The 12,024-nt window shown below is 39.6% G+C and overlaps 1 protein-coding gene and 1 long non-coding RNA gene across 5 annotated transcripts in view; one reads left to right on the top strand and one right to left on the bottom strand.

The window, feature by feature from the left end:
* Plscr4 (phospholipid scramblase 4) overlaps positions 1-9,913 on the bottom strand; it is a 38,771-nt gene extending 28,858 nt beyond the window's left edge. The window contains 1 exon segment of one of the 4 annotated variants that reach the window (NM_001012000.1): positions 9,587-9,913. The gene's annotated coding sequence lies outside the window, so the exon portion shown is untranslated. 4 annotated transcript variants of the gene reach the window in all.
* LOC134480085 (uncharacterized) lies at positions 9,866-10,949 on the top strand. The gene is made up of 2 exons (XR_010054238.1): positions 9,866-10,002; positions 10,404-10,949. It is a non-coding gene; the product is annotated as an uncharacterized LOC134480085 (long non-coding RNA).
* Positions 10,950-12,024: the final 1,075 nt, after the last annotated feature.

The following is a 12,024-nucleotide window of genomic DNA, read 5'->3' as shown; positions in this document are numbered from 1 at the left end:
AGAGAAAAAAAAGTTGGCTACATTAAAGATCTCTCTCTCTGTCTCTCTGTCTCTCTGTCTCTCTGTCTCTCTGTCTCTCTGTCTCTCTGTCTCTCTCTCTCTCTCTCTCTCTCTCTCTCTCTCCTTTTAAGAGCGACAAGATTACCCTACAGTATAGGACATTGTACATCATAATGACATTTGTGATAAGGGTCATGTATGATAAATCAAAGAATAGATTGCTGTTTTCATTCAGCTTTCTGCCTTATAAAAGTTAGTAAAAAATAAAATGACAAATAAGAAAATGAAAAGAAAAAAATAAATGACCATTTTTAAAAAGTATTAAGAAGTGGAAAAATATTATCTGGAGAATTTGAAAGTGGGAAAAATGTTAACATTAAAATCAAAATATATCTTGGTTTGGTTTTTGGTCATGAAGTTGAAATAACATGAGAAACATTCAGCATTCTCAGCCCATAAGCAGTCACTGTATTCATTTTTCACAGTGAAATTTGCAAAGAAATTACGAATGTATTTATGGCATGTCTATAATAAATTTAGAGGGAGAGGGAGAGAAAGGGAGAGGGTTAGGGAGAGGGAGAGGGAGAGGGAGAGGGAGAGGGAGAGGGAGAGGGAGAGGGAGAGGGAGAGGGAGAGGGAGAGGGAGAGGGAGAGGGAAAGATGGAAGATCTCACTCAGTAGCCTAGGCCAGCCTGGAACTCACAGTATAGCCTAGATTGTTCTTGAACTCACAGAGAATCTTCTGCTTAGGTTTTCCAAGTGCTGGGATTATAGTCCTAAGCCACCATATCAAGCTCATTGTATTTCAACATCAATGTTCTTGAATTAGAGACTCAACTAAGTGTCTTAGTATAGTCCTCGCAGTTGAAGACCTACTGTGGTCATATGAGCGATGCTGTACTTGTATGGGAGTCATATTACATTTGGTGAGCGTATAAAGGTTAAATAAAATGTTGTGATTCTTTTCAAATGTTCACATTTAGCCTCATATGTCACAAGACCCAGAAAAGGTGAGTGTGTTATTGTTTTAATAGTTCTAAGAAAATTTGTAGACCTTGTCTAATAAAGTAAATTCTTCCAGCCCTTAAAGAAAGGGTATCTACTAGGCCTTTAAAAAGAGATTCCTACTAGGTCTTAAAGCATTCATATCTGCTAGGTCTTGCTACTGTCTAAATCATTATTTTCTTTTACCTCCACTGAAAGTAATACTAATTAAACTTTCATTGTTATATGTGTAACTTAGTGCTAGATAACAACAAACCAGTGTGGCTGGTCTTGTCCTGGGCTCTAAACTCTTGGGATGTCTCAGTGACAGAGTTATTCTTGTTATATATGGTAGACCCTTAGGATGACACATGAGGTTACACAGAGGGGATGACTCAAGATGTGGATTGGTCATGTATAAAAGACACACCACATGTTCAGGGGGTTGAATGTTCTTATCTGCCTGACCTCTAGGGAGGTAGGGGACTAGAGACTTAATTCAACCACATAGTTCAGGGTTTGAGCAGTCAGGTCTATGTACAGAAACCCCAATACAAAGAGTTCTCAGTATCAAGTTAACTTCACAGCTTTCCTAGGTAAAGGGATGGATGCTTTGTGTTTAGGACAATAATCCAAGCTTTACACAAAAGCCACATGTGTAGGTGAGAGTCATGCAAGAGGCATGGTGATATGTGGAGGTCAAGACACAATGTTCAAATGTCAGTTTCTTCTTCTACAGTGTGTTTTCTGGGCATTGAACTCAACTCCATAGGTTCAGTAGAAAGCTGCCTAACTCACTAACCCCTCACACATGTGTTTTTATTTGGCTAATCTTGATTTGCATTTCTTATAATAAAGCTGTACTCACTTAGAGAGCCCTGAGTCCTGAGTCCTATGCGTTATTACAGAAAATAATCACACCCGAAGGGGTGGTTGGGCTCATTAGGTTGTCAGAGTGTTAGTCATCTGGAAACCTCACACCTGTGTCAAATGCCTGGCGTGAGGGAATTCTTGTTGCCAACTGTGAGACTGTGGAGTCTCTATTGACTTTGGATAGCTAATTTAATGTTGCGATGATGATTAAAATATGTACTCACATAACTGAAAAGGTTACTAACCACTTTGAGTATAGAAACAAGAACACAGGGCAAGAAGCTTTTAGTTTGTTTCTGGTACTCCTGGCCTCAGAATAGCCTGAAACATTCGGGGAGGCACTTGGTGGCTTCAGGACATGTATGCTTTTTTTAAATTCTGTAAGGAATTCCCAATAATGTTTCCCAGAACCTAACAAAGACCTGGAGATCCAAACAAGAGAGAACAGTGTCCAAGTGTGAGACTGAGTGCTAGGTTGTGTCCACTCAAGAGCTAGCTGAGTGGCAGAGAAAGGAAAGCTGCCACTGAAGTCACACACTCAGAAGCTGGCCAAGAACGGAGGCCTCAAACTAAGTACTGCACTGCCTGACCAAACAGTGAGACAGTCACTTTTCTCCATGGAGTTTACAAAGACTCAGGTTCTCCTAAATAATACTCAAAATGTGTAGGAAACAACACAAAATTATGGCACAAAAAAGACTAGAAAAAGGTCAACTCATAGGAAAAAATATCAGAAGATGTTAATGCTAGGAAGACTGTAATGTTGACTCACCTTACAAATAATTTAGGTATTGAAAAAAATGCTCCAGGGCCAAGGGAGAGCCATAGAGCAAAGCTCCTTCACTGGGCCAAGAACTTAGCACTCAAACATGACCTAAGTTTGATTTCCAGAACTCACACAACATGAAAGAAGGAACTAATTCCTCAAGGTTGTCCTCTGACCTCCACATGTATGCTCTGGACACAGGCACCCACATACATGTGTCATGTATACAAATACTATAAAAAATAAAAATTTAAAAATATCCTGAAGGTCCAAGCAAGGAAATGAAATATATAAAAAGTAGATGTGTTTTCTAACTGAGCAAATATAATAACAGATCTAAACATCACTGGATGATATCAATAGACAAATGGAGACTGTGAAAGAAACTACAAACTTAATAGCAAATCAATGAGAATTATCCAGTTATATATAGAAACTATAGAAAAATGAAAAGATGAATTATAGAAAAACAGAAGAACATAGTCAAGCATGCAACTCAATGATGAATGAATTCTCAACATGGGCGATGTCCTGGGTTTGAGCCCCACCAATATAATTAATTTTGCTTTTGTTCATTTTTAAAAGTCATATTATAATGTACTTACTATAGAAAACACACACACACACACACACACACACACACACACACACACACGTGCGCACACACACACAGAGAATTTAGATCAACTAAATAGCAGAGGGATTCCTAGAAGGATCTACCACTAAAGGTGACTTGGTAAGAAGCAGAAAACCTGAACAGAATTACAGTAAGACAATAACTCGGTACTGCATAATGTCCCACATGAAGAAACTAAGAACATAGGACTTCTCTGATAAACCACAAACTTTTTTTAAAGAAAAAAGAATGAATGCTCAGCTTTCATAAATGTCCCAGAAGTAAGTGATTGTATCCTAATTAACTTTGTTGGGTCAGAATGATCTTGATATAACCGGACTCAGACACTATGAAAACAGAGCTATAAACATTACTTAAGAACTTCACCCCATAAGCTAACAAAATACTACAGACCAAACTCAAGCCAAGTCACTGTACGCACACTGTGACCAATCAGGATTTATCTCAATAACAATATAGGATTTTACTTACTTGAATGTACTTCCTTTTCCCTTTATCTTAAAATTTTTACTAGCATATTTTTATAACCAATAATATAATTTCATATAGAAATCAACCAATATAGCAAAATTTCATTTAATCTCAATAGACCCCAGAAAAGCATCAAAGGGATCCAATTTCCTTTTTTTTTTTGTTCTTTTTTTTTTTTCTGGTTAAAAATATGAAGCCAAACACTCGATGACCTAGAAAGAGAGTGGGATTTCCTTAACCTGCCAACACTCCCATGAAGCATTCCATAGCTAGCAAAACAAGAAATAAGAAAGACTGCTTCCTCTAAGACCAAAGCACAAGGGTGTTCAGAGTGTCCTTCTGTTCAAAGTTATCCTGGAGTTTCCTGCTGGGAGAGTTTTGTTAGAAAAAGAAATGAGGCAAGCAGATTAAAAAAATAAAAATGTGGCATTTCTACCTTTCTAACCTGTATAACGGTTTCTCGGAAAGTCACTAAGAACTCTTGAAAACTGAAAAAGCTGTGCAACTTGATCATACAGAAGACCAATAAGCAAGACAAAAAGGGAGGGAGGGGAGGGGGCGGGGCAGGAGAGAACAAGAGGAGAGGGAAGAGAACAACTAAGGAGACCATCCTAATGTACCATTCTCTAAAGCCACTTTCTTGAACCTAAGTAAGTTTTCTCTGTTTTAAGTCCAGAGATTCAGTAATAGTTTTGCTTTAAGTGGCATTTTTATTTTCTGTAAATAAATGCAGACTAGAGGCAAGCAAGTAGCAACTGTAAATTACATGCTACAGTAGCATGCTGGCTGGGACAGCCCCTCACAGTGGAACGTCATAAACTACTAACCAGGGAAATATAGAAACCAATGGTCTTGGTGTTAACATATAATGTTTAGAGTACAATCAATACTATTACAATATAGCTTGTTAAAATATAAAAAGGAGAAAATTTGACAAAAACTACATTATTTCTTCCTTACATTTTCTATAATAGGCATATTATAATCTGAACATTAAAAAAATCAATTGGAAACAAAATGTTGGCAATGTATTTCATCCTAGAGAATCCATAAGGAAAGAGCCCTTGAGATCTGCCAGACATAAATGTTGAGTGCATGCATCTCTGTGCATAGATCTTAAGTCAGTTTCTTGGCATCTGTGATGTGAAGCACTGATTTGTTTTATGGGTTTCTTCTTGCCCAGGGAACTAGTAGTGGAGAGGTTGACTGTAAAGGGTCACTAAAGGACCCTGTTAGCCATATTCCACAGTTCTGCAACCGAAGAGGCGCTGGTGCACAGGCTGGCATTGAGAAAGTATCCAATGCAGACAGGGTAGATGGGGATTTTTTTCATTGTCAAGATAAAGGGGGCAGTAAAAAATGTCGTGCAGATAAGTCATCAGACCTATATGCAAAATGTATGCTTTTAAAACTTCTCTGCATAAACTCCACCCTCCAAGAAACCAGAGAAGCCTCTTTTCAGTGAATGAATGAACCCATTACAAAACCCAAATCAAAATTGGCTGTTGCATTTATAACCTAAAATATTCCTTATATTAGTCACGCCATGAATCCTTCCAAAGGAAGAAACTGTACAGCTATTTCCTTAAGATGGGTTGCATGTGGGACTACATTCCAAAATAAAGGATGGACTAAACCAGAAGCAGAGTGAACAGTAAACCCACAGACAATTAACATTATACCTGTCCAGACTGTTTAAAAAGATGATTTGCTCTTTTTATTTTAGCTATCAAACAGGAATGCTTTTATTACATAGTCTACAAAAATATTCTCGCAACATTCATACAGACCATCACCAAACCTAGTGCACTACCAGGAAAATTGCCAAGTCAGGACTGTGCCATCTTCTCACTAGATAAGCAAAAGGCCTCTGGCTTAAGTTAGATAAGCTTAAAAAGATACACTTACTAAAGAGAATTCCTAAAGAATCCATTGTCTGGAAGTGAATACTTACTCCGGCAGTTAAATAGCTACATAAAAAGAATTCTATCTCTCTCTTCTGTATATGGGACCATTGTATCACAGCTATATACACTTCTGTGTACTTTTTGTGTATGTAGTACTGTGTGTGTGTATGTGTGTGTGTGTGTGTGTGTGTGTATGTCTGTGTATGTTTTAGTACAGAGTGGTGCCTTCCATAGCTTAGTCTTATTAAAATGTCTATTACCATTTAGTAGAACTATTCTCATTTAGTAATTGACTATATTCAACGGACCGGCTTTGTTGTTTAACAGTGAAATTTTGAATTATTTCATAATTTACGATATTGCCAACAATTTGGAAACACTTATGTAGATAACTCTGCATATCAACATTTTAAATTCCAGCAGTGAAGCCAGGAGGTAAAATATTTGTGCATTTTAAACATTGTTAAGTAGCTATCTAAAGAATTTAAATCAGTTCACACACTGGACAAAAAGTGAACACTAAGTGGGTTCTCACAGTGTTGGTTATTGTCTTGCAGGAAAAGAAAATGTGGCTTGATTTCTCAAATGTCCTGTTATGAGAGGGTGAGTAGCTGTCATTTCATCTGGAAGTCATTTGCATCTCCACTGCTGGAAATGTCCCATTTGTCATCTGCTCATTTTCTGTTTATTAGGTTTCTTTTCTTTGTCATTTATGTGAAGGGCATTAAAATTTTATGTTAAGATTTTTTCCCAGTTTTTGCATTTCTTACTCAATGGTTTAATTTTTGCTTTTCTCAATATATGTTTTCCTTCTTGAAGAAGAACATATGTATGTATTTACTCGAGAAGAATATGTATTATTAAAGTGGACTTTAGCACAATAGTGGTGAAGTATAAGAATATGAACTCTATATTTTCTTCTTTTAGCAAAGTTAATGAATATGACAGTACAAACATTTTGTACTTTTGTTTCTATAATAAGCATCATAACCGTTGATATTCATGAAGGGCAAAATGGAGTTTTCCGGGAATATATCTCAAAATGATCTTTAAAAGGGGAAAATGAAAAGATGAAATTCTTCAGGAAAGATAATGTATTTTTTCCTATGGTAACTGATAGCTATTCTATCTGTAAAGGAACTATAGACATAAATACAAACCATGGATTCTCTGTATCTTTACTACACTTCTTACTGGAACATTTTCTGTAGAGAGCGGCGCGGCGAAACAAAGATGGCGCCGACATCCAGCCTTGTCTGGATATAAACGACTTACTGCGCATGTGCAGGCTTGTCCCCTTGCTAGGGCTCCCTCTCGTGGTGAACAGCGGTACTGCACATGTGCGGTTTATGCACCAGGTGTCAGTTGACCGTTAATATGCTAATGAGGTGATTCATTCTCCGCCAATCCCTGGAGGACAAGTAGTGGGGTGATCCAAGCCCCACCAATCCCTGAGAGATAATTAGCATACTGTTGTCTATATAAGCCGAGCGATTTTGCTGCTCGGGGTCCCTGTTCAAGAGAGCTGAAACACTAAGAGAGCTGTAACACTAAGAAGAGCTGTAACACAGTAAAGGCTTGCTCGCAGAAGAATCCTGTTGCCGCGCGTCGTTCTTGCTGGCGGGACATTAGGCGCGCGACAATTTTCTTCATAAACATGTACACAGAAATATGTAGGAATACATAAACACCAAACGTCACAATGATTCGCTCTGTATTCCAGCTGTCTCAAAGGCTGCAGCATACATGCATGCTGTGGTTGTGTGTAGATGCTGCTGTGTGCCTGTAGTTCTGGTGTGTATTTTAATTAGCACATTGCTATGCTTCCATGTTAGAACATTCAAGCCTTCCCAAAGCTTGGGAGAATGTACCTTCTATCTCCTGCTGCCTCCAATTAAACAACTAAATGCTAATACCATTTCCAAACAGTTTCAAAGCTCGCTTCATTACAGAGAACGCTGCCATGAACATCTTTAAGGCAGACTTTCGACGGAGGTTTTTTATTTCCTCCTGGATTGTTACAGGACAAATTACAAAAGACAAATAATGAATGCAACTATTCACAGCTATCTCTTGATGATACATTTTGCCAACTACATTTATACTGGACGCTTACACGCATACATTTCTCTCGCTGTGTCAGAACAGCAAAAATGATTGGATATTCAAAATCAGGTCTCGTAAAAGTTAGATTGTATTTTAATTGAATAACCTTTCTTTTTTGAGCATCCTTGTGTCCAGGAATCTTGCTTACCATTTTCTTGAGTGATACTGATAAACCACAGTACAAGCTGTGGTTAAATTACTTTTCTTTTTTCTAACAACAGTGTTCCTTGTTCATATCTGACTTTTATGCACTTATGCTCATGGACATGTTAATGGGCCCAAGTTTTGCATGATGCTTCCCATTTGTCATGTACACAATCCTTTGCATTTCATATAACTGGATTCAAATTAGCCATCCTGACTAGATTTTATATTAACTAGAATAACAATTTTATTATTAGTTTACCCAAATGAATGCCAAGTGGTCCAAGCATGATTAATTTAAATGTTATCCACCAGAGTCCTTCCACTGACTTAAAATGATTACTTACTAAATACCCACTTTTATTTTATCCTTAAACCTCTCTCTTCAGTTTTATTGTAATGTCTGGTAGCATTCTACTGTCTGTTCATTCTTTAGAATATCCCTTTTTATATAAAAAAACCTGCCATGTATTTTTTAAAATTGTAGTGTGGCTAGCCTTTCAAATAGCTAGCTAAACAGCCAGCTTAAAACTATGTATCAGTTAGGATTCTGTTTAATTATGTATTATTTTAGGGACATGATATTTTCATCTGAGAAAATATATTTTATTGGACTCTCCTGTGTAGCATAATTTTAATTCCTGGAGTTTCATATTCATATTTTTATTCACAATCCATAGTTTAAATGGATTTTCCATTTTTTGGTTATTTTATAATAAAGTTTTGTTATTTTATACTAAAGTGTGTTTTCACTGTACTTTCCAGTTTGCCTGTACTTGAGCTTCAAAAGACTTACAAAGTGTGATGGCACTGGAACACTTACTAACTTTGTTATTGTCCCTACAAGTGGATCAGCTGCTTCCTGTTGGCATTTACAGTATGTACTTAAATTATGCATAATGTGACATCTTTGTGTCCTCTGTTCTGGTGATGTCACTGGCACATGCAATGTGACAGTGTGGCTAATTTAATGGTAACATAATAATGCCTTGCTTCCTTATTTCCCATAACAAGGAGCTGGAAGGTGGAGGCTGTGTGTGTTTACTTCTGCAGTAGCATCTGTATCCAACACGTATCTTGGACATCAACCTTATTGCATAATGTCTTCATAATGTACTTCCACTACTCTTGCTGGCTCTACTTAAAATACTCTATGCAAAATAAAACCCCAAACATACTGCGGTTCCTAAGAGTATATACTTAAGACACAATAAGAGATATAAAATTCTAAGTCCTAAAAGGCTAATAGTGTACTTTGTAGAATAACGGAAAGAAAACTGGTTCTATCTTTTAGCCCCTGCTCACAAAAACTTGCAAATTTTTAAGACATCTAAACCTGCCCAAGGCCTGAGGAGAGACCCACAGAGCTATAAGGAGGGGACCAACTGCTACTGGTGCTAGAGGGAAACAAGTGGAGAGGATCGCCGGGAAGGGCCTGCACCCTCGAGAGTGGATGTTACCAGAGCCAAATGACTCCCTCATAGAACCTTCACCAGGCACCCCATTGCCCTATCAAGACCCGGGGGCAACCAAGCGGACCCCAACACACGAAATCCCGCCCCGCTCCACAAAGTGAAAGTTGTGCAGCAACCACCTGTGGCTGAGCCGCAGCCTGGGGTTCTGCCCCGCCTCTTCCGATGCCTCGGTTCCCGCGCCCTCCAGCCCACATCCCCCATATGTCCCGGGGTTCCCGCTCACCGCCGGCCCCGCTCTAAGCTCGCAGCTACAGGCGATTGCTGACTGCGCTCGGTTGTCCTGCCCAGGGGAAGGCGGGAGGCGCTGGGAAGCTGGGGCGATCCACTCCGGGCAGCGGGGCGAGCCTTCCCGGGAGGGCTTCCTGAAGGGTGGGGCGCTGGCGTCCTGAACCCCAGCCAAGCGCAGGGTAAACAAGTTGTGGGCGCCAGAGGAGCCCGCGGGGCTGAGCTCCGAACCGCTCCTCTGCTGGAGGCAGAAAGCAGCTACTCTCTGGGCTCCCAGCTTCACTACCCAGCTCTCATTCCCAGCCCTGGACAAGCCAGTTTGTTCTGGGGGGGAAGAGGGGACTGGTAATGGAGTGCGGATTGGGCCCACAGGAGGCCTGCTCACGATTGATTTTCTGACTCTAAAAAGAAGAGGTTGGTTACTTGGTTAATTGCTGCTCTTTGGAGCAAACTAAAGTGGTTCATTCCTGCACAGGAAGCTGAAGGAAGTGGACAAACCAAAATGTCCTTTGACCTCACTCAGAACCAGGACTGGACAGGGCCTGGCCTGATGAAGTTGATGAGAATTTGGCCTTGCAGGCTGCGCTCTGGGAGGAGTTTACATGGGGGCAGGCACTTGGGAGTGGAGTTCTGGAATTTTCCATTTTCCTTCTCACATGATTTTTCAGAATAGATTGAACAATTAATAATGTTCTGGTTGCTAATAACTGCCAAGAATTCTTCTTAAATGTAGCAATACAGTACTTTATTGAAAGCATGAAACAAAGAGGCTGACATCAAAGTCTTAACAAAATGTACTGTTTTGAATTTGTTAGAGGGACCAAGAAATTGAGCTTGTGAATATGAATATGAATATTGGCCACATCTGAGATACCCAAAACATTCAAGATCAAAACGTGTCTGTGAAGCATTACTTGGAAGACAAATCAAATATATGAGAGCAGCCACAGAGACTCCCAGAAGCTGTGAGCTACAGCAGAACCCAAGGACTTTTGCATTTCCACAGCAAATGACACTCCAGCCTGGACTCCCGGGGATTTGGGGGGGATGGGGTGATGCACTGCTTTCTCTGTGAATCTCTACTGCCTACTAGTCCATGCCTCTGTATCTCTGTCTCTTTGTAAGTAATTTTGGGGGGTGTGTGTGTGGGGGGGCTGTTTTGTGTTTACAACAGTCTTAATGTCTGTATTGGAACAGTTCAGTAAAAGTAAAGTTTCCTCAGGTTCCATTTCCTTAATCCTGTGTTTTTAACTGTAATGGTCACAAACTCACAAATGGTAAACTATACAAAATATGATGCTCGAGTCAGTAGTCACTTGTGTCTTGCCAAAACTTGGAGAAAAAAAAATAAGGTAGCATTTATAATGTCTCATGTGTATGATTTCTTGAACTTGACCGGTTTTATTTGTTTGGTTGGTTGGTTGCTTGCTTGCTTATATCTGTATTTTTCAGTTCTCTGAGTGTGTTTTTCTTTTCTGGCACAATCCTTAAGATGATTCCACAGCCTTTCTAAGATCTTAACACTTTATTCTGTATACTTTGTTGGCTTTTAAAATGTATACTTGCTCTACATAGTAATGGATTACGTTGTGACAACTTCTTACATATATGTCAATATACGTTGCTGCTCTTCATGCTACTTCCCACTCCCCTCTCCCATTCTTCTTCCCCATTCTCCATACCCTCTGCCTTCTCTCTTCTTGTGGTCCCCTTTCTCTTCAAGAGCCACCCCACTCTCACCCCTTTCTGGTTTCTGGTTATATTCCATTTATATTCTGTTAACCTCTCACCCCATTGGTTTCTTTTCCTGTTGCTATGATAGACTATTCTAGCAAATGTTACTTAAAAGAGAAAATATTTATTCTGGTTCATAGTTCAAGGCTATGGTCCACCCTGAATACAGTGAAGGCAGCAAGAGCTTGAAACTGTAGGTCAAACCACAGCCCCAATCAGAGAGCAGAGAATAAAGAGGGCATGGGGATGCTCAGATAGCTTTCCTGTTTTAATGCAACCCAACCTAGGGAATGGTTCCACCCACAGGGGAAGGCCTTTCCTTCAGTTAACCTGATTAAGATGATTTCCCACATGCTTGCCCAGAGGTTAACTTAAATCGCATGCACATAGGCACACATGCACACACAAACACATACATATACATACATGCACAAATAATTCACAGATATAACCAGAGCACTTTCTCCTATGTACCTCTAAATTCTAATAAAATAATGGCACTAACCGTCATATGGACCCCTTAAATCTCCCATGATCTACTCCTCCCGTGATCCACTGGAGTTGAGGGGGTTAAGAGGGAGGTAGAAAGGAGAGGGAAGGAGGGAAATATGGATGGAGGGAAGGATGCAGGGAGGGAGAGAGGGAGGGATATAGGGAGGAAGGGATGCAGCGAAGGAGGGTGGGAGAGAGAGAAGAGACAGA

This window comes from Rattus norvegicus, chromosome 8 (assembly GCF_036323735.1).
Source record: "Rattus norvegicus strain BN/NHsdMcwi chromosome 8, GRCr8, whole genome shotgun sequence".
Lineage (NCBI taxonomy): Eukaryota > Metazoa > Chordata > Mammalia > Rodentia > Muridae > Rattus > Rattus norvegicus.
The sequence above is the reverse complement of the archived record's forward strand: the minus strand, read 5'-3'. Positions and strand labels throughout refer to the sequence as shown.